Source organism: Xenopus laevis, chromosome 1S, assembly GCF_017654675.1.
Source record: "Xenopus laevis strain J_2021 chromosome 1S, Xenopus_laevis_v10.1, whole genome shotgun sequence".
NCBI lineage: Eukaryota > Metazoa > Chordata > Amphibia > Anura > Pipidae > Xenopus > Xenopus laevis.
Genome location: NC_054372.1, coordinates 147,299,828 through 147,322,099, shown reverse-complemented (window position 1 = coordinate 147,322,099; position 22,272 = coordinate 147,299,828). Strand labels below are relative to the sequence as shown.

The following is a 22,272-nucleotide window of genomic DNA, read 5'->3' as shown; positions in this document are numbered from 1 at the left end:
ATAAGGCTATATGTACAGTATAACAAATTAAAAGGATATTGTATAGCACCATTTGTTATAAGGAGGTCAGATCTATATCTTTATGGCATTAACTGAGCACATTTGCAGCACAATCGCATGTTTTTCATGATATACCTATACTGAATGCAGTATAGTATTATTAAGCCACATACATGAAGAGAAATAGTCTGCTAATTTGATAGACCAAACTGACCAAGTATTACTCCATAAACAGAGCATTCTGTTGTAAAACTTAATCATAGTACAAACAAGTCTCTTCATAACTGTCTTTCCCTTCCATGTGAATGAGTGGTCAAAGGGTGACATTATTTGATAAAAAAATCACCTACCCACCTACCCAATGTAAATTGATCTCCTTGGCCAAAGGAGTTGCAAACTGTTTTGTCCCAATTAAGCATCCATGCATGGCAACAATTATACCCAATCATAAGCTACTATTCAACATTTGATAATAACATTTTCCTTTACTGCCAGATTAATAGATACTTTTATTAGATATCAAGTTTATCAATGCACTGACCATGTATGCAACATCCCAAGCACTTGACAAAATGCAAGTAGATTTTCATGAAAAATCTGTACTGAAATATTGCAAGAAGACATAAGTATCTGGCAATGCTCATGTCTAAGCTCAAAGCAGACGTTTTTGTGTCATATAGATAATGCAAGTGAACATTGGATGCCAATCTATTTGCTACAAACCCCCATGGTGTAAAGGTTGACAGGACGGCCGTTGGAATAATAAGGTTAAATTGTATACCAATGTCTAATGGAAACACATTTCCTACTGAGACGTCTGATATGACCACAGACTGGTTTTCAGTAAATTGATTTAGACAGGTTATGGAAGCAAACATCTATCTCACACTCTTCAAATTGGCTGTCAAGCATCAGGTTTATTAAATTACTGAGCTTTTGTTTTTTGAGGGTTTTTGGATTGTGTCTATGATAACATACAAACTATGTGCATTAAGCACATGGCAAATGTAGTGTATTATCCATTAGTGGTTTTAAGTGGGTGAAGCATCCCCCAGACCAGGTAATTAACTGTTTAATGGAAATCTGCTAATTAAGTTGGATTTTGGCACAAAAACCCCTCAATTTTAAGTTTTAAGGCAAGACATGGGGTTTTGTGTTGTCTGTGCCATGAGCCTTGGCCTATTTAATGAATCCGTTCCTTTCTTTTGTGTCAGGATCTGCATCAAGTATTAAACAAGATTTTTCAATATTATAACAATACAAGAGAGGTCTTCATCTTGCAGACTAGGCCTTGTGACATTAATGCCTAGCTCATGTTATCAGCGAAATAATATCTGATCACAAACATGTATTTTTTCAGTCACAGTCTGAAAGCACTAAGCATTTACAGTTACTATGTGTACCACAGCATTTACAGGAAATAATTATTCAATTCTAATACATTCCTACCCAGGATATAACATAATTATGCCACTTTCCGATTGTTGCATTAGCAACAACACATTGCTTAATTTAAAGAATTGCCTAATATAAAGAGCAAGGCGTTGTTGTGCCGTGTGTTGCTGACCAATCCTGAAGAGACTCTCCTGTACTCTTGCAGTCATTGCAGGGCCATTTCTATAGCAGAGATGTACTAGGCGTTTAGCTGCATAAATACTGCATTACTATGATAATCCCTGGCAGAGAGTTATACTGTGTTTACTTGTTCTCATTGTATTTACTCAGATATGCACAGCTAATTATTTGCTTAAAACTCACAATGATAAAATCAGAAAGCTACAGCAAACAAGAAATTTTACGTGTTTGCACATAAAAATCTAATAAACATATCATGCAACTCAATGGCATATCCTTCAGCAATCTCCATTAAACAGGGACATTGACATGTGTAGAATTTGCTGAAAACTCTAGTGTGTAATGTTACGTGTTCACTCCAACATTGTCACTGAACTATGGAAACTGATTTGCAGTAAAATGCTAAATGTAGGGTTTCACCAGTTTTATCCCCAAATGCCCAAGAAGGGGAAAGTCAGTTCAAGGAAAAATCTCCAAAAATGTGAATAGTATTTTTCCTGATTTTTATAAACAGTAAAATTTTTACTGACTTAGATCTGAATGCAACAATATGGTCGAGTTTTTGTCCTGCATTTCTCACATGTAAGATTATTTTGTAAAAATGTTAGTGATCGAGAGAAACACAATTGCAAGAAACCCTAAATGAATGAGTTTCATTAATTATTATTCATTATATTAATTATTATTTTAATTATTTTCCTGATTGCATTTTTGAAGAAAATTGCAATTGGCCTCTAAATGTAAATGTATCTTCTTCTTCTTTTTTTTTTTTTTTTTTTGCAGTTTTTGCAGTTTTTAGCATTTAACCTCATGTTTTGATTCTCTCAAATTTGTAATTTTGCTGGTTGGTTTAATTGGTTAATAATTAATTAACAATTGATAATTGGTTGGGTCCCGCTTAAGCTGGCCATACACTATAAGATTGTCCAATTTGGCAAGGTTGCCAAATGAGCAGATCTTTCCTATATGCTCACCTAAACTGGGCAACATATGGCTAATGTGTTCGCTTGGCCCTTGGCCAAACTATTTTTTACCAGATATCGATCAGGTGTGCACTTCGGAGGACACCATACATGGGAAGATAAACTGACGAATTTATCTAATTGGCCCATATCAGCAGCTTAAATGTGCCCTTCTATGGCCACCTTTACTCTAAAAACCAGGTTTCAGTGCCATACTAGAATACAAATAAGATAGCTCTGAAGAGATAACAATGTCATACAGTACATTTCATGCTAGATAAAGAAAAATATGTCTGAAAACATCAAAAAGAGTAAATAAATACAGCGTCGGACTGGGGCACTTAGGGCCCACTGGGGCTGCAACACAGAGTGCCATCCACTGTGCTGTGCTTGCGCGCCTGCACAGCGTTGCATCAGATACTCTTCTCCTAAACATTGAGGGGAGCTGTGGATTGAGGCAGCAGACAAATAAATAGCTGTTGACCGCCCACAACTGTCCCAAATCAGCACATTTGGAATGTAGCAGAGGAAAAACTTGTAGTGTAGTAAATTTTTTGAGAGTTGTAGTTTAACAACTTCACCCACTTGTGTAATGCACAATGCCGTGTTTCTAATTTATTACCATACACCTCGTACTGATGGTAGGTGGGTACTTACAAACGTTTCTATACTTACAAATGGATCTATATGTCATTGTTACATGCTGAATACTAATTGAAACGAATTGAAACTCGACGAGAATTCTGGTCGGATTAAAGGAAAAGCTCCAGAGACTTTGGACACTACTTCTATCTAGCATTTTTTGGCAAATTGGCACATGCCAGACTGTCCTCAGAGAAGCAAGGCCTATTTCCCCTCAGCTATACCACATGGTTGCTGAAATATTTTTTTTTATTTTTCTATATATTTAAATAGGCATGTTCTACTATATACCTATATACAAATACAGTAGATACAATATAGAAATATGACCCTGCATATTAAAAGTCTTACATGGCCCAAAATTAGCCCTTAATAGAATTTTTACCCAAAACACAAATACCCTCTCTGCTCTACAATGTATTTATCAAAATAGACAAGTGTATTAATTTTCCTAAATTTGTCCTCAGGCTCAATAATATATGCATATTTAATATTCTGGATACTCACATAGCAACAGATATGGGTTGACTAGTAAGAGGCGTGGAGGCTTATATATCAACAGTCTCATTTTAGAGGTTTTTCGGGTTTCGAGTATTTTAAGGTTCAGAATTGTTGCCTAATAAATCCTGGAAAAGTTGTGTCTTTTTTTTCTGTGACTTTTTCAGATTTGTGGCGTCAAAAGTCAGACCCAAAAAAGTTGTGGTTTTAAATATCAGCCCCTTCGACAGGTTTTAGGAGAATTTTCACATTTGAAATTGTCGCAGTTTTGTAGCATAATAAATCCCAGAAAAGTCGCGATTTTTTTCCTCTACTTTTTGGGATTTTTGGTGTCAAAAACCTTGACCCAAAAAAGTTGTGGTTTTAAATATTAGCTCCTTCAACAGGTTTTAGGAGTACTTTCATATTTGAAATTGTCACAGTTTTGTCACATAATAAATCTCAGAAATGTCACACCTTTTTTTCCGCTACTTTTTCAGATTTTTGGCGTCAAAAAGCCTGACCTTAAAAAGTTGATGTTCCATAAATCAGTCCCATGTAGTTGCTAGAGTAACCAACCACTGAATCTATCAGCAACAGTGCTAATACTAACATAGCTAAAAGCGTTTCACTTTTATTTAGTGATGGGCGAATTTATTCACCAGGCGTGAATTTGCGGCAAATTTCGGCATTTCGCCATTGGCAAATAAATTAGCGAAATTGCCACGAATATTTACAATTCTGACGCGGCACGTCATAATTGTCACCAGCGTCATAATTTCACTGGCGTCCAAAAAATTTTTGACAATGGCGTCAAAATTTGCATTTCGCTAATTTTTCCCAGTTTCGTGAATTTTGCAGTAGAAATGCGAGAAATTCGCCCATCACTACTTTTAATATATTAAAATGGTTATTGGCTTAAATAGAGTATAAATAATAAAATCAGATTTACATCACTTTTGACCACAACTGTGTCCACTGAATTGTTTACTTACTGGAGCAGGACATCTAACCACATCTAACAACATGTACTGATATAACTATCCCCACTACAAGTCTAGCTTCATTTACTGACTATTCCTCTGGGTAAAAAAAAATTCCAGCTGTGCTCATTAGCTTATACAACTTATTTTCTGCCATAAAAGCAAGCTTTAATATGCAGTGGCCGGCAAAGCTACTTGCAAACCTTGGTTTTATTACTAAATTGCATTTTCAAAGAACTGAAAATCGGAGAGTTTCGGCTGCACTTTCCCCAGGGCTGACCCTATGCTAAATGGCTTCTGGCACAAAAGATTGTAATGACTCCCTTTTGACATTAAGAAAATCAGCAAAGAGGGAACAGGTTCTATAAGAAATGCTATCTTATCTATACAGTATCCTACTGATATGTGATAATATTCTGTTAGTAACACACAGAGAATACACTGAAGAAAGATTGTCATAATGTATAACACTGAGAATTACAGCTCACAGCACCTCCCCAAAAGTTGATGTTAAGAAGGGATTCTCACATTAAAATAAAGTCCAAATAATCCAAATTCATAAAAATTATTTCTTTTTTCCCTGTAATAATGAAACAGTACCTTGTACGTGATTCAAACTAAAATATTATTTATCTTTATTGGAAGCAAAACCAGCATATTGGGTTTTATTCAATATTTACATGATTGTCTGGTAGTCTTAAGGTGTGAAGATCCAAATTATGGAAAGACCTGTTATCTGTTACCCCAGGTCCCGAGCATTCTGGATAATAGGTCCCTGTACAAGAAGTGCTAAAAAGCTCAGCATATTATAGTCTTCTTTCTCTGTGACATGATTCATCTCATCTCTTGAGATGTATAATGTGGCGTTTGTGCAGATGGCCCCTAGATGTCACTGTGCTCAGACTTATACTGTGCATACTTCCTGACAGCTTAAAAGTGAAAGTAAAAGTTACTGTTGTATAATGGCTGCATGAGAGCCTGCTAATAAAGCACTGTTATATTCTACTCATCCTCAGCTACCCAAAACATAACATATAGCTTCTTATTCTTATTTGAATTTGTAAAGGCAAAGATGAATTGCCTTTGCAAAAACAGTGCAAAATAACTGCTGCTTTGTAGATACCACCAAATGTGCTGTGGTTAGAAATCAAAATTGATTTTAGCACAGCAAGCCAGTTCCAATGGCTAGATTATTTGTATTTTGCATTATTGTATCACAATGCATATGTCATAGTCAGTACTGACTGAGTTTCATGTTTTGCATCATATGCATTCGTGCTTCATTTATGCACTTTAATTAGTCTGATGCAGAAATTCTATTCATCTACAGTATGAACAAACATGTTTCCTGCAGATAATTGAGGGAGTCTTGTAGTGCTGATTAAAGAACTCATTCCAGACACTCTCTTGTAAAATATTGTCAATGTGCTGCCGTCCTAAAGCAAAAAAAAGTTGCAAAAGGACTGATTGCTGTGAGCAATTACCTTAAAATTTAGCAGCATTTTATCTTTTAAACCTGTCAGCTACGTGTTAGACATAGCTCTTCATTCACATTTACTTCTATTTATGGGAATAATTATAAAGGCATTAATAAAGATATAGTACAAGGCAGCATGACTTCATAAAGTAACTGTTATCATTAGATCATTCCGTAGCATCACAAGTGAGCTAATATAGGCTGAATTAATTTGCTGGGTGTTAGAGAGCAAATCGGGCTAATAAAAGTGACACATGACGCTCCTTAGTTTATGAAGAATGGCGGCATAAAGCAAAATTTGCCTCAAGACAATGTTAATTACTCTCTATCCATTAGTAAGATGGTAATTAAACAACTCATTTTAACAGTAGGAAAACCCTGCTGGAATCATAAGGGAGCCTGTTCTATTTAATACCCTAATTAAAATATAACAGTGAGACAGTGTGAGTGAAAGACTTATTAGAGATCAGGCAACACTAAAAGCACAGAACAGCCTTTCAAATAAAACCCAAAGGGACAGCTAATAGACCCTTGCTCTGCATGTGTGGTCTGTCCTAGGACAAAAATCATCACTAACTGTCTGTGTTGCAAATACTGATTGTGGCATTAAAAAGGAGACACATCTGTTATGTAACTTAGTAAGGAAAAGTTAGGTGACTGTTAATGTCTTCAACTGACAACAAAGGCACCAGTTAACAGTCTGCAGTTGAGTACAATTACAGGTATCAAGCATCATAATAGAAAACAGTTCGAGGCTACAAAACTATACATTTTTTTACATGGCCAACATTATCAAAAGAAACTACCATGGCTTGAAGGCACATTTTCTCTTCCCAGTTTTTCCAGGTTCACAGGTCTCAGTTTTACTGGCAGCTGAATATTTGTGGATTGTAGCTTTGCATCCATTTAGGTATTCATGGGGTTTTGGGGCTAATGGTTTAGTGAAACTAAAGCTTCAGGGGAAACAGTTTCACATGTGACTTCTGAAACCACTGCAACTCCACTCCTGAATGCGTACTATCTGGCTATAGATCAGGGATTAATGATTTTCTAATATAAACCTCAAGGAATGACTTTTTAACTAGTTTGGCTCCAATGTGACAACCATGTCTAGTGCCAATACAGATTGCTAGTTTCTGCAACAGATAACAGTTGGATAACTGTTAGAATTACAAAGGACCTTTACAACCCCATGCTAGGGATGGGCGAATTTTTTCACCTTGTCTCTCTGCAGAAATAACGCCCATAGACTTGTATGGCATTCGTGTGTTAAAAAAAAAAAGACGCAAGTCAAAAAAATGTAGCCGTGCATCAAAATTGTTTTGACGCCCGTAGACTTTAATGGGCGTCTGCGACATCTCGCCAGCGGCGAATTTTAGGCGAAATGGGTCAAATTCGTCCATCCCTACCGCCCTTGCCAATTTGTAACAATATATCACCATATCAAAAAAATAATGATTCAATTAGTTATATGTTAACTTTTATTTCCTGACTCCTCCTGGACCTCTAAACACACCCTCTTTACTAAAGGGTTTTGAAAAAGAGAACAATATATCCTACCCTCGCTTATATTTCCTACCACAGTTTAAAAAATGTAAATGTCTCATTGTAAGAACTTTCATAGGCATTGCATTTTAATGTTTTATTGGAAGTAGAAAAGTCATTAATAAAATCCCAATCTCCCACCAGGATTAGGAAAACTCTCTATGGTGTTTATCAGGGAAAATCCTGAGGCTGCTGCCACCTGAGGCAGCCTCCTTGATGCAGCCCTCCCCTTGCACTCTGCATTTAAAAATATGAGTGTCGGAGCGGGGTCAATGGGGGGGGTCATTACTAGTGGAAGGAGAGAAATAGAGCTCACTGCACTGAATTTCTGGGTTAAAGGTTCTGACCTTGCCTCATGGCAGGAGCAACCCTGGTGGTTATTACACTGCAGGGAATGGTTTCCCAGACGGAATAAAACCATACAGTAGATTCCAACTTCTTAAGTTGGCCATACATACAGCGATCCACTAGATTATAGAGGTCTCCAAACAAGCAGATATGCCCACCTTGAGATGGGTGATATTGGGGTGATCTGATCAATCGGATCATAATAAGGAGACTGAATCAACAAATCAATGTGGTTCTCGATCCGACAGGATTTTTAAACCTGCCCAATGGACTAAGAAGTCTCACAGTTTGTACATATATGGGATCCATTATCCGGAAATCCGTTATCCAAAAAGCTCAGAATTACGGAATGACCATCTCTCATATAGACTCCATATTATCCAATTAACTAAATTTTAAAAAATGATTTCCTTTTTTTTTTTGTAATAATAAAACAGTTCTTTGTACTTGATCCAAACTAAAATATAATTAATCCTAATTGGAAACAAAACTAGCCTATTCAGTTTAATATTTACATGATTTTCTAGTAGACTTTAGATATGAAGATCCAAATTATGGAAAGATCTATTATCCGAAAAACCTGATCCAGTCCTGAGCATTCTAGATAACAGGTCCCATATCTGTTCTGGCAAATACTACAATATCATTTTAAAAAAGGGGATACTGGTATTAATATGTTTTTTTTGGAAGTCAAGTATAAATAATAGTATACTTACTGGGTATGTGTCATTTTTCTATCATTTCGTTTTTTAATATGTGGAGACATATTTATTGAAGGTCGAATTTTAGTCGTTTTAGTGGTTTTTGAAACCATGGATAAACGTATTTTCCAAATGTCATTTATAAAAAGATCCAAATTGAAAAAGTACAAATGGGAAAAGTCATGGAGGAATCGCAAAAACCACAACACAATAGTTTCAACTTTTAGAATTGACGCACAGAACCAGCGTCAAAAACACCCGAAAAACTCTAAAACCACCAATCAAAGAAAGATCTTTAATTTGTAAAAAGGACTTCCACATGATGGTTTAACAGGAGTATTTTCAGATTCAGAATTGTCGCAGTTTTGTCACATAATATATCTCCAAAAAAAATTTACACTTTTTTTCCCCGCAAATGTTTTTGATTTTTGGCATCAAAAAGCCCAACCTGAAAAAGTTGCGGTTTAGTAAATTGCCCCTAAGTTTTTCTTTAAGAATGCATATTTGCTTTAATTGATATGTTAATAAAATAATCCTTTGCTGCATTATAAAAAGTGAAACTTTATGAATGTTTGACTGATAACAATATTACAATACTCAAATCTGCAGGAAAATGTAAAAATCCATATTTGGCTACTGTTCTATTTATCCTCAGACCAAATAAATCGGTGATAACATAAGCGGCCTGAAAACCAGATTCCTTGTTTTCAACAAACTGCTTAGGACAGGAGTGAGATTGAATTCCTTCACGGACGCGTGTCTCCGGTAAGAAATGATACTTAATTCACAAAGCGAATTTGCTCCTTTACAGAAACAGTTCTTTTCCAAAGTGCAGAGCTTGAAATTTGCATTTTAACAATGTTGTCTGAAAAAAGTAATAGTAGTGTCAGGGCAATGGTGTTCTTTTTCTGTTTGGTGTGACAGATATGATTTAATTTCACAGTCATTTCTATTCCAGAACATGTGACTTAACAAGCTATCGAGAAACATTTGTTCTACGTGCATGACAGTCTAATGTATAAGAAAGAAAAAAAAACAGATTAGAAGAAGGAACTTACAACTGGATATTCCAAAAGCCTAGGTGTCAGAAAAATAAGAAGTAGGGAAGAAAAAACAAAGAGGTGATGAGTCACATAGACGTATGTTAAGATTGTTAAGATTATTATCAGTCCTTATCTGCACCCTAAAATGTATTGTACTGTACTGTACTCTACTGAAAAAACTAATTGCATATTTCTGGTTGAGGAGAAATATATGAGACTGCTTCACACAACTGTCTCATTGACATAACCCCAACTGAGTTATAATTATACTTATCTATGCTGTTTCTTATACAGTTTATGGTCACGACAGGACATCATTAGAAATATTTTATCCAAAACTACAGGTAATATTAGCAGGTTCCCTTTTGGGTTCCAGTGCAATACATTATACAGGTATGATACCTGTTATCCAGAATGCTCAGGACCTTAGGTTTTCTGGATGAGAGATCTTGAGAGACTATTTTGGATCTCCATGACTTAAGTCATCTGAAACATTATAGAAACATTCAGTAAACCCAAAAGGAGTGTTTTGCCTTCAATAAGGATTAATTATATCTTAGTTAGGATTACGTGGAAAGCACATTTTTAGTATCACAGAGAAAAAGAAAATAATTTGTAAAAATCAGAATTAATTAATTAATATGGAATAAACAGGAGAAGGGCCTCCAATAATTCTGAGCTTTCTGGATAACGGGTTTCTGGATAATGGATCTTTTAACTTAGAGTAGGAAAATAAACGCTTGATTTGATTTGACTTATTAAATCAAATTTGACTATTAGTATTTGTTTACCATATGCAAAATGATATACATGAAGAAGTGGGACCTATCCTTAATTTCTCTGTCCCATAACAGCTCTCCAACATACTGTAACTATAGGAAAATGAATAAAGACAGCCATGTTCTGCAATGTTATCTGGAGAATTAGTCTTAGTTTGAAGTTAGCTTGAAGTTAGATGTCAGATTCAAACATCCACACAGATGGTATAAATAGCACTGCCTTAAAACCAGACTGAGATATCTTAACCACAGGAAAATAAAGCAAGTGCATGTCACTTCACATAATTCCTGTGGGGTAAAACCTATCATTTCTGATTTTAGGCCAGTGCTATTTATACAGCATGAAGGAAAGAGAATATCTTTTGATATTATTGCATGTCTTGTATTTTAATGGGTTTTTGGCTCATTTCGGTCCTTTTCATCCTAACATTGATAGGTTTTCATTAGAGTATAGAGAAGTCAAAATAAGCCCTGGCATTCCAAGTACACAGAGGCCCAAATAGACCTCCACCAGCCCACTAATGACTGTCTATGGGACGTTACAGTAGCCCCTCTGGCATTCGCCAGATCTCACAGATTGCCAGTCCAGGCCTAAGAGTAGGAATTTGAAGTTTAGCAAATAATTATAGTTGCTACCTTTTTTCTGGAAAACAATATCACCTTTCATCTATTTTACATGTATACCCTACTGATAATATTATCCAGTATAGTATCAAGCATACAGTAGTTCCAAATGTATATAGAAAAATTATATTTCATGCCTCAGTAAACAGCTATCAAGCTAGCTAATCCTGGCTAGCTGGCTACCTGGCTAGTTCAAAATGAACTATAAAAAAACCACTGGTATGAACAGAGCTCAAGCCAGTTAAATTCAGGGTTTCAATATAAAGAAGAACAAAATTATGCTAAAGGATTTTCTAACAAAGCCTTGGGGTAATGGTTTTCTTCTACATGATATGGTACGCTGTATTATGCTGGAACCTTGATGTATGACAATACAAAGACATTTGTTATATTTACACCTGGGGTTCCACTAAAATGCAGTGTTCATATTTCATCATTTTATATGCTGATGTCAAAAGAATTAATATTGTGTGATCAGCCTAGCCCAAAAATGTCTAATGTGCAACATCAAAGAATATGAATTTGTTACACTTATAGTATTTAGTAAAAGTTACAACAGAGTGCATAGTGCATAGACCCACCCCCTGTGGAAGGTCTGTCATCTATAGTAATAGTTTCCAAGCTCTGAAGATGCCCCCAGCATAAAAAGCAAATAGGGGAACATTTGAATGTTAATTATTATGTATTATTCTGGATACCCTTTTATAAATTCTTGCATTTGCCCAAATATTCAGTTCTGAACTGATCTTTTGCGTATTCAGATTTGAGTAAAATTCAAACAAATTTAAGAAAAGCCTGCTTTCAGTTCTGCCTGCTGTAGGGCAATGGACTTACCACCTCCCCTTAGTGCTTTTGTACTTTCATCCGGGTTTGTCAGTAAATGAGCCTGATACAGTACATACAAATTGTGGAAGTGCATATTTTCCACCCGCTGTTTTTTTTTCTTTTAAGCACTTTTACTATACTCACTGTTTTCTGCTTATCCCAGATCTCCAAATCTACTTTCCTGCCATCTTTGTTTGAATTTTTAATTTACTCTCTTTGTTTCAATCTAAAATTCTCGCTACCCTGCCCAAATTCCAAATTCCTATGTCTTCAGTTTCATATTTTAATTTATGTCTTCACTCCATTCACCCTTATACCTTACTTATATTTCTTCTTTTGTTTTTATCAGTTCTTCTACCACCCCACATCTGTTCCACTTCTCAATTTCTCACTTCCTTTCTTGTTCCCCATTGGAAAGTCCTGTCCAACTTCCACATCTTTATTGTCCATGTACATTTTGTAATCTTCTTTCAAGCTATAGTATATGGATGTATATGTAACACATTTTGTGCAGTTTTCTCCAGGTTATAATTAACCAATGGATACAGAAATCCATCCCCAACTTTTACAGTTCCAGTTCAAACCTGGAATTAACCACTTCTTGGACTTACAAATTCATACCCCACCAAACCTTAAATCTTTGGTAAAATTAGATGTTTGCTAAATTTCTAAAAAACAAACTAAAATTAGCATTTTACATTATGATGGATATAGAGAACCCAGTACGTCACATTTAGGGAACCACACTAACAATAGCTTCTGACACTTTGGGGGTTATTTATTAAAGTCCAATTTTTTTTCTGTGTTAAAAGTTCAAATACAAAAAGTACTCCAACTCAAACCTGCTGAGTTCATGTAGAAATCAATGGCAGATGTCCCGTTGACATTTTGTAGATATCCTGATCTGTGCTGGGTTTTGTTCAATAATCCAAAGATTTTGTGGATTGGGTAGTCAAATCCGAAAGCAAAGGTTTCAGTGAAAAATCTGAAAAATCTGTACGATTCAAATGTTTTCAAGATTTTATTGAGTATTTTCCCTCACAAGAAAAGTCTGTTTGGGTTTGGTCAGAGTGGTTTTCAGAAAATAGTGAGAAAATTTAAGATTTTGATAAATAACCCCTTTGTTATTGCCTCTGTTTTATACTGTAAATGCTGCCTACGTCAAACTGCCACATGTTTTGGGTACAAAGTGGGAGAAAAGTAAGCACACAAAGGTTACTTATGGTAAGGTAGCTGCAAAATGTCACATTTTTGATAAGGATTCAAAGATTACAATGGTTACAAGATCAACTGATAATTCAAGAATGTGTATCATAATAACTGCATAAAGCAGGGCTGTACTGATGGCTTATAAATTACAATCAGTGCAATGAGTAACCAATGGCAACCTTTGGTAAATACTGTATGTGTTCTGACTCATTAGTCAGGGACCTTGATGGCAGCTGGAACAATCAACTCTTTCATGAACAGGAGAACCCCTCTGCAGGTTCAAGTTTTCACCAACACCCTTTTGGGGCCCTGGAACCTTCTGCTGCAGAAACTAACAGGGAACCTGAATAGTGATAGGCAAATTTATTCACAAGGCATGAATTTGCGAAGAATCTCAGTGTTTCATGGTCGGCGAACAAATTAACGAATTTGCCGCAAATGATTAAAGGATGACCATTGACTTTAATGGGAGCCGGCGTCAAAATTTGCATTTCATGGCAAAGTGAAACAGGACAAATTCGCCTAAATTCACTAAACCTGAACAGTCCAGAGAGATTAAATGAGGTGAAGTACAGGTAAGGACCAGGCAAGACCATAGTCTAGAAACAGGCAAGAAGGTCAAGTCAGGCAGAGAGGTCTAAACCAAGTAAAACAATAACAGGCATTAAGCAGCCAATTTGGGTACTGCCATGGAGAGAAAAGGGTCTTGTAAACAATAATTGGCGCCAAGGATTGGAATTTCACTCCAAAAAAGTGATGTCACAGTGAGATATGAAGAAACTGAGAGACATAACTCTGATATCCCTACTAGAAGATTGGGAAAATAACAACTGAATTCTATATCACCATTTTATCATCACTATCATCTATTCTTAAAAAAAAAGTATGAACTCACTAACAAAGAAGTAGGTGGTGGTACCAGGTAGAAGGGTGGTCCTCTGTATTATTGCCACTCTCAAAATAAGTCTTTAGGCTACAGAATAAAAAGGAAAGCATTTTTAATTTTACCAATGAAAAATAACAAAGTACTTGTTGTGTCAAGAAGTATTCCTGTGAACAAATGAGAACATGTCCGGCATACTTTAATTACACATATATTTCTCACAGAAAACAGATTTCAATTTACACAGTGACAGGGAAAGCTGGAGGCTATTCGATTTGTTCTATCAATGTGTTTCGCTCCTGTGGGCATATATTTGGATGACACTCTTGGATGCATCTATTGAGCTGAGATTTCTTTTTTGCCAGTGGAATTGCTTAAATACCGCAGGCAGATCATTAATACATTTGGATCTGTAAGGATGTCAGACATGTATTTATGTGCAAATGCATGAGTGAAGATATCAAAGAATAAAAATGTACCAGAAAGATAAAAAGATATCGGCTACAAACTAGTGACACACAGGGGTGAATTATAATACCAACCATTTAGGATTAAGTCACCAAAAAGTTTTGTATATAACGCCCACCATTTAAGCAAGTCTTGTATATCAGAAATGGTTGAATGGAGTAGAGTTAAAGAAAGATTAGTCTTTCTCTGTTTAGAAAAAAAGCTTTTATTCTCTGTGAAAAGTATGCAAAAAAGGTTAAACCCAATCAGGGTATTGGGTAAAAGTGAGACTAACTGCCATGTGGCACATGTCACATTTGACTAGTTAACCTTTATATTACTTGACAACAGTTCCATTAGAAAGAACGTTTTCCTAACCTTTACATATGACTATATTCCTTTACAGATGACTATATTCCAGACCATATTGTTACTGCAATGTAGAAAAAATGGTGTAAGGAGAAATGATAGTATGCATGGAGAAATGATTACGAGAATAAAGAAACTAAACAGAAACAAAATAGAAATAGAAACATAGTTTGGGGCATAGGCCTGTGGTCAACGGTTTCATAGTGGACCCCTGGCACCCCAGTCTGGTATTGTATTTCATAGTGTCTTCAGACCATCCCAGATACTTCTCTTTTTATATGTCTATAAAACACTAGTAAATGATTATACATCTCTGTATGTTCTCTTTAGAAACAAGGGGCAGTAATGCAAGGGAAAGGTTTTATGGTTTAGCGTGAGGTTAGCACTGGCAGTTATATATTCCAGTTTGGTAAAATCCTTCATTACAGTACATTTTGCCCTTTTACAAAGGGTGATCATGCAAAAATCAGGCAAGTCCACATTTAGGGGCCTATTTATTAAACCTCAAATGTTTCTGGTGGAGTTTTTAAAGGGGAAAAACTTGAATTTTTAGAGAGAAAAAAACTTTTTCAAGAGTTATTTTGTTCTGAAGCTGCTAAAAACCTGAATCCAAAAATGCTGCAGCTTAAACCTGTCAAACTGATGAAAAAGTCAATGGCAGATGGGTCCTTTAACAATTGAAACATGTTTTTTACCTTTGGGATTCTAGAAAGTTTCAGGCTATTTGTTCTGATTTTTGTTCGATAATCTGCTAAACTCGAGCATCAATTCAGAAAAGTTGCATGATTCGAGCATCAAAAAAAGTTGCATCATTCCAATCGCCACACATTTGGTTGTGACTTTTTCTTGCACCAATCTTTTTGAGAAATATTGTAAATATTTTTTTAAGTGAAAAAGGTTAAGTTTTAGTAAATAGGCCTCCCCAAATGAATAGACCATTCAGTAAAACAAATGCTAATTTCTTCAGAGTCAAATAAGAAAAGGGGGATAGGTTAGAGGAAGGCAAAGAATTAAATATTTTTTATATTGAGCCAATCAGGAACCAGTTAATCAATCAATTCATTTTGATAAACTTTTATGAAAATCATTGTATTTATTCCAGGGTATGAAACAGAGTTATTTGTGTGGTTGCCAGAACACTTTAGGAAACCAATTGATGTCTGGTAGCATTGTATGACAACTATGGCAGAAAACTTTTGGAACGCATATTAAGGAGCAAGAAATCAGAATAAGCTTCAAATATAGATATTATAGGTTTATACCAGCATGGTTTCATGTGCAATAGATCCTTTTATTGCCTTCTATGGGAAGGTAAGCAGAAACCTAGACCTTGAGGTTACAATGAATGTGATTAACTTACATTTAACGAATGATACATTTACAGTATCGCTCAGAAGGTTACTTATTAAGCTAAACCATATTGGCCTTGAACATACTATTTGTACTTGAATAGAGAACTAGCTAAAAGACAGATTATAAAACGTGTGATAAATTGAATAAAAAGGTGTGACAATATAAATATGTTCTATTGAACCAATATAGAGCATTTTAAAGGTTTGACCATGGTCCACTGCTTTTTAATTTTTTGCATAAATGACCTCAAGGTTGACATTGAAAGTACTATTTCTGTGCTGGCAGATGATAATAAATTGTACAAACTATGGGTTCCATTTGGCATGTTTTCCTTTTGAACATGAGATTTAATACATTTGAGGACTGGGCAGCAATATAGATGTATGCAAGGTTGTTTTGAAACCATTTTGAATACCATGTATACATTAGATGGAATTGTCCTTATTTCCTACTTAGTTTGAAGAAGTTAGGTGTTATTGTGGCTAACACACTATTGAACGCTAGGGAGAATTGATCAGTGCCTGTTATAGCTAATAAGGGGGAATGTAATTAAAATTCCCAAAGTGGCTTAAAATGGTGTTTTTGTGAATGTCTAGAACTGCTCGCAATGTAAAATCATTTGCTGGCGAATATTACATTGCTCATTATCGCTAAACAAAGGTTAGTGTTAGAACCTGCTCTGGAGTTTTGTTAATATTTTTTACGCAAAAAAACCCTTTGCAATTGCGAAATTTTATTACATACACTGCACATGTTCAAAAAAGCCATTTGTTCGCAAATTCTGCAAGGGAGTGTTTGAGATCTCAAATTGGTCAATAAAGGTATTTAAAGGGGAGGTTTAGCTTTAGCTAGATTTGAATAGCTCCAGTCAGAAGAAACATTTTTGTAATTTTTCTTTATTTTAAATGGATAGTTTTGAAGCTACAGACCATATAAGCTGTGGATTGCTGCTGCTAAAAGGCTTTCTCCTGGGCTCTCTGCTACCTCTTTGGTTGGGATTGCAGACACAGTTTTCTATTCTGCCTGCTTCTGGAAGCGATCAATGATTTGGTTGCTGTGCATGCCTCCTCTCACCTGCTTCATTTGCATTTCACTGATCCTATTGGCTAAATTTTGCATTCAATCCCATCAAAGACATGCAATTGAAACAGTAGAAGGAAGCATGCGCAGAGCCAGTTCAGTGTGATTTTTTTTGTTTGGCTGCCTGTCAAGTTCCAGGCTGGGAAATCCCCTACAGAGAGTAGAGAGCACAGAAGAAAGAACTTTAGCAGGGCTGATCTGTGGCTTATCAAGGCTTTAGCTTCAAAACAGAATATTTAAAATAATAAAGATAATTTGCAAAAATGTTTTGTTTTTTTTGCAGGGGATATTCAAATGTAGAATATGGTCTAAGGTGAACATCTACTTTAAAGGGATACTGTCATCGGAAAAAAACATTTTTTTTCAAAATTAATCAGTTAATAGTGCTGCTCCAGCAGAATTCTGCACTGAAATCCATTTCTCAAAAGAGCAAACAGATTTTTTTATAATCAATTTTGAAATCTGACATGGGGCTAGACATATTGTCAATTTCCCAGCTGCCCCAAGTCATGTGACTTGTGCTCTGATAAACTTCAATCCCTCTTTACTGCTGTACTGCAAGTTAGAGTGATATGGCCCCCTCCTTTCCCCCCCCCAGCAGCCAAACAAAAGAACAATGGGAAGGTAACCAGATAGCAGCTCCCTAACACAAGATAACAGCTGCCTAAGAACAGCACTCAATTGTAAAAACCCATTTCCCACTGAGACACGTTTAGTTACATTGAAAAGAAAAAACAGCAGCCTATCAGAAAGCATTTCTCTCCTAAAGTGCAGGCACTTTTGCTCTTTTGAGAAGTGGATTTCAGTGCAGAATTCTGCTGGAGTAGCACTATGAACTGATGCGTTTTGAAAAAAACATGTTTTCCGATGACAGTATCCCTTTAAGTATGTTTTTTGTGCTAATGAAAGATATCACATTCCCCCAATAATGTACCATCAGCATAAAACTGGCATTAAATCATTAAGAATGTAGAGTTGTTTTATAGCACAGTATATTGGAAACATGTTTAGCAACTAAGTTGGTAAAAGGAATTAACTTTTATTATGTTTAATTTGCTCTGGATAAGAGGAGCCTGTGAAGGGACATGATAACACTTCAAATGTGCTAGAGGACATTATAGACAAATGCACAATAGCCCACCCATTTACACTGGAGAAGGTGCGTTTCTGAATGTCATTGAGATGAGCATAGCACATCCAGCACTGTAATGCAAATTTAACTTTATTAAGCTGAAATGTTTCTGACCCTTGATCCAAGTATTTTCACAGGTTGATTGAAAATGCAACTAATTTATAGTCTGAGCAGCAGAATAACAATCATATAACTAGAATTCCATGTATATAAATAAATGAAATTGCCATGTGAAATGCAGACATTTTATATGATTTATTTTAGGACAGAATCATTTGCATGATGCACAGAAATCAAAGGTAAAGCTAAAGGTCACCTCAAAATATTAATATCATGGACAATGTTATTCAAAGAACATCAGAAATTGTTAGCTGCTAATATACTTTTCCCTTTGGCTATTTATCGATGCAGTTCAGTAAATAGAGTTAAACAGCTTTTGAAAATAGGGAAATTATATATTCCTGAACAACAATAATTAGTGCTAATTGGACAGCATCACCAGGATATCATCCTATAACATGCTTAGCCAGTTTTATTCTCTTCTTTTCTGTCTCTGAAAGCTAGCCTGTGATTTACAGCTATCTCTGGCCACTGGATTTCACAAGCATGGTTCTATTGTTTTAAAGAATAATTTGTGGCATTTATCCCCCACCCCAATCTAATTTTTAGTACAGGATAGGAAGAATACTACCAAAAGAGAGGTTTACTGAGCATGACTATAAAGCACTGTAAAAGTTTCTGTTGCACATTTGGTGGGTTATTTACCAAAACTCATTTGTTTAAACATATTTTACCAGAAACAAACTTGACCTAACTCCCATCCATGAATTTGGCTTGTTTATTAATAATTCAGGTGCATAAAATTTGATTTAAAAACCTAAATTTTTCCAGTTTACAAACAATACATATTTGAATTGTGAAACTTTATCGAACTGTCATTTGAATAATTCAAAATGTTCATGTTTTAGAGCGAAAACCAGCTTCAAACATCGAGTTTTTTTCCACAAAAATCGAGTTTTAATAAATAACCCCCCGAAGTGTGAGTATAGATCACTTTAGACAACTATAGTAGACATAGCAATGGCACTCACATTTTATACACATAGTCAGTCAGTGGATATGGAAGGGCTGGTGCAGCTTTTCTATTTTTTTTCAAGTAATATATTGTACTGTTGTACATATGGCCATCATGTTATACAATTCTTTATTACAACTTAGCAAAGTGTTGACAAGTCCCAAAAGGATGTCACTGGATACTAGCCGATCATTCCAGCATACAGTAAGTTAGGATGTAATGCATTCTTAGTTTCATTGTTATATTGTTCATTTGGGTTGAAAAACGACAAAAGTCCACTAAGTTCAACCTTTCCAAATAGTGCCCAGGTATATACACATATACTGAACCACTATTGCTGCTTCAAATAAAAGTCCAGTTTCTCAAGTCTATAGGGGTGGCCGCTTTTTCTTTGATCTTTTTTATGGAGAAAATACCCCAACAAACACTCTCACGGCTTTTTGTAGCATCGGGTGTTGACCGTCACTCTGTCTACCCAGGTCTAATCCATATTCAAGAAGATATTTCAGCAGCACTCCCATTTAGTGAAAAAAGTGAAATTTTATTCATGCCTCAAGCTAAGCGACGTTTCGAGCTTATCCCAGTGTTTGTGGGATCCCTCTGCTTCATTGATTGTTATAAAATGTTGTCTCATATTAAATGTATGCTGATAAAGATAGGGGATTGTAACTAGGGATGTACAGATTATCATACATTATTTATGATTCATTATGTCTTAATACTTTACAGAAATAACCACACAGCTTATATACAGCTGTTACATTTCTACACTGTATTTAGTATATCAGTTTTTTGTTTTTCTGATTTCTTTAGCGGAAAATGAGCTGAATGCTAACGGCATTGTCTGTAGAAAGAAAACAGCAATATGTATGCTTGTGTGTACTTCAGGGTACTGATGACTCATTTACCAATAGATGCAAGTTAATTTCTGTGAAAGAGATTTTGTGCAAGTAATATAAGGATATAGTGCACATATCAGTTGCTACAGAGATGTATGAAATGCTTGTAATTAAGGGAGGGGCATATATACTGTGCACACCAGGCTTTCTTTCATGTTGTCTATTTGAGTACTGGATTAGAGACATGGAACAGACACAGGTCATCATTGGACGAGTTCATTTTTCATTGGAAACCCTATCAATGCATAATGATGGGGCAATTCCCCTTTACCTAATTTAGACTAAGGGCTATTCCACACGGGGAGATAGCGACGCGTTTGCGGTCGCGGCGACAAAGCGCCGCGACAGTCGACAGCCTGGCGAGGCATTTTCAGGCGACTGTTGAAAAGCGCATCGCCTCGTGTGGTTAGCACAGGCGTTTTTACATAGGCGCCCATACAAAACTGTCGCCTGCGCCGGTCGCGGCGACTGTCGCGGCGCTTTGTCGCCGCGACCGCAAACGCGTCGCTATCTCCCCGTGTGGACTAGCCCTTAAAGTTGACTTCTAGTTTCCAGTGCCATTCTTTTGCATTGTTTATATTTATATATACAAGCAAAGGAACTGTTTATGGTGTGTATCTTACATATCTCTATAGAGATAACTAACACACTATCGCTTTTCATGGATACACTTTGATAGTGCAGGTAGAGGACTTTTTATCTAGAATGCTCGGGACCTGGGATTTTCAAGATAACGGATACTAGAAAAACATGTAAAGATTAAATAAACCCAATAGGCTGTTTTTTCTTCTAATAAGGATTAATTATACCTTAGTTAGAATAAAGTTCAAGGTACTGTTTTCTCATTACATAGGAAAACAATTGGATCATTTGGATAAAATGGAGTCTATGGGAGATGGCCTTTCCATAATTGGAGCTTTCTGAACAATGTATCCCATACCTGTACCTAAATTTAATATAACCTATTTATCCAGACAAAGAAGACATCATTGAAGCATTAAGTACAGACAAGAATACCCATTTTCAAACTAAAATATATGTTTTTTTTCCAGTCTTACATTTTAGCTCCATCTGTGATTAGTTGTGAACATGAATTTATTTCTCTTAAAAAAAATGTCACCTGTACTTTATTGTCTATATTGAGCTTTACCACTGCTAGTTTTACTCATTGTGTTTGCACAATAAAAACATAGAGATGGAAAGTCCTCTCCACTTCTAAGCTACTGCATGTCCTCAAACCAAATGCACTGTAAATTTAGATCAATACTATTTATACATATTATATGTATAAATTTCCCTTTAACAATTATGATAGTAACTCTTTCACAAGATCAGTTCCCAGAAGAGGTCACCAAGGATCTTTTAATTTCATTCTTAGAAGCCCTTTGCTTAGTTCACTTGCCTTTTTTATGCTCACGCTACATTTTATATCCAATTCAACCTGTCTTTGCACTTATTTCAAGGTGTGGAAGTTAATCATACACATTACACTGTACCATTAAAATTGCAATTCCTTTTATCAGCCCATTTCCAACAAAATCCAAAGTACTTGAGCTGATGCCTAGACAATTTAAACCTCTTGAACTGTCCTATAGATCTAAATCAGTGGTGAAAATGCCAGTTTTCTGTCCTACGACAGATACTCTTGGAATGTTAACTAAATGGCAGACTAACTTTATTATGAGCGAAGGCAGTAATGTTGCCCCTCAAGGGGGGGGGGATTTGAAATGTGAAAAAAATCTAAAGGATCTCTGCTGCAACCCACGTTGATGTGCCTCATTGCGGATGTGCACATGTGTTTAATACCCCAGTATAAGTTTTAGTAATTATTGCTAAAAAAATTA

General features: G+C 35.8%; 1 protein-coding gene across 1 annotated transcript in view; it reads right to left on the bottom strand.

Moving 5' to 3' along the window:
- Positions 1-22,272, bottom strand: part of tmem132d.S (transmembrane protein 132D S homeolog) — a 419,848-nt gene that overhangs the window by 93,817 nt on the left and 303,759 nt on the right. The gene's annotated exons all lie outside the window — the stretch shown is intronic.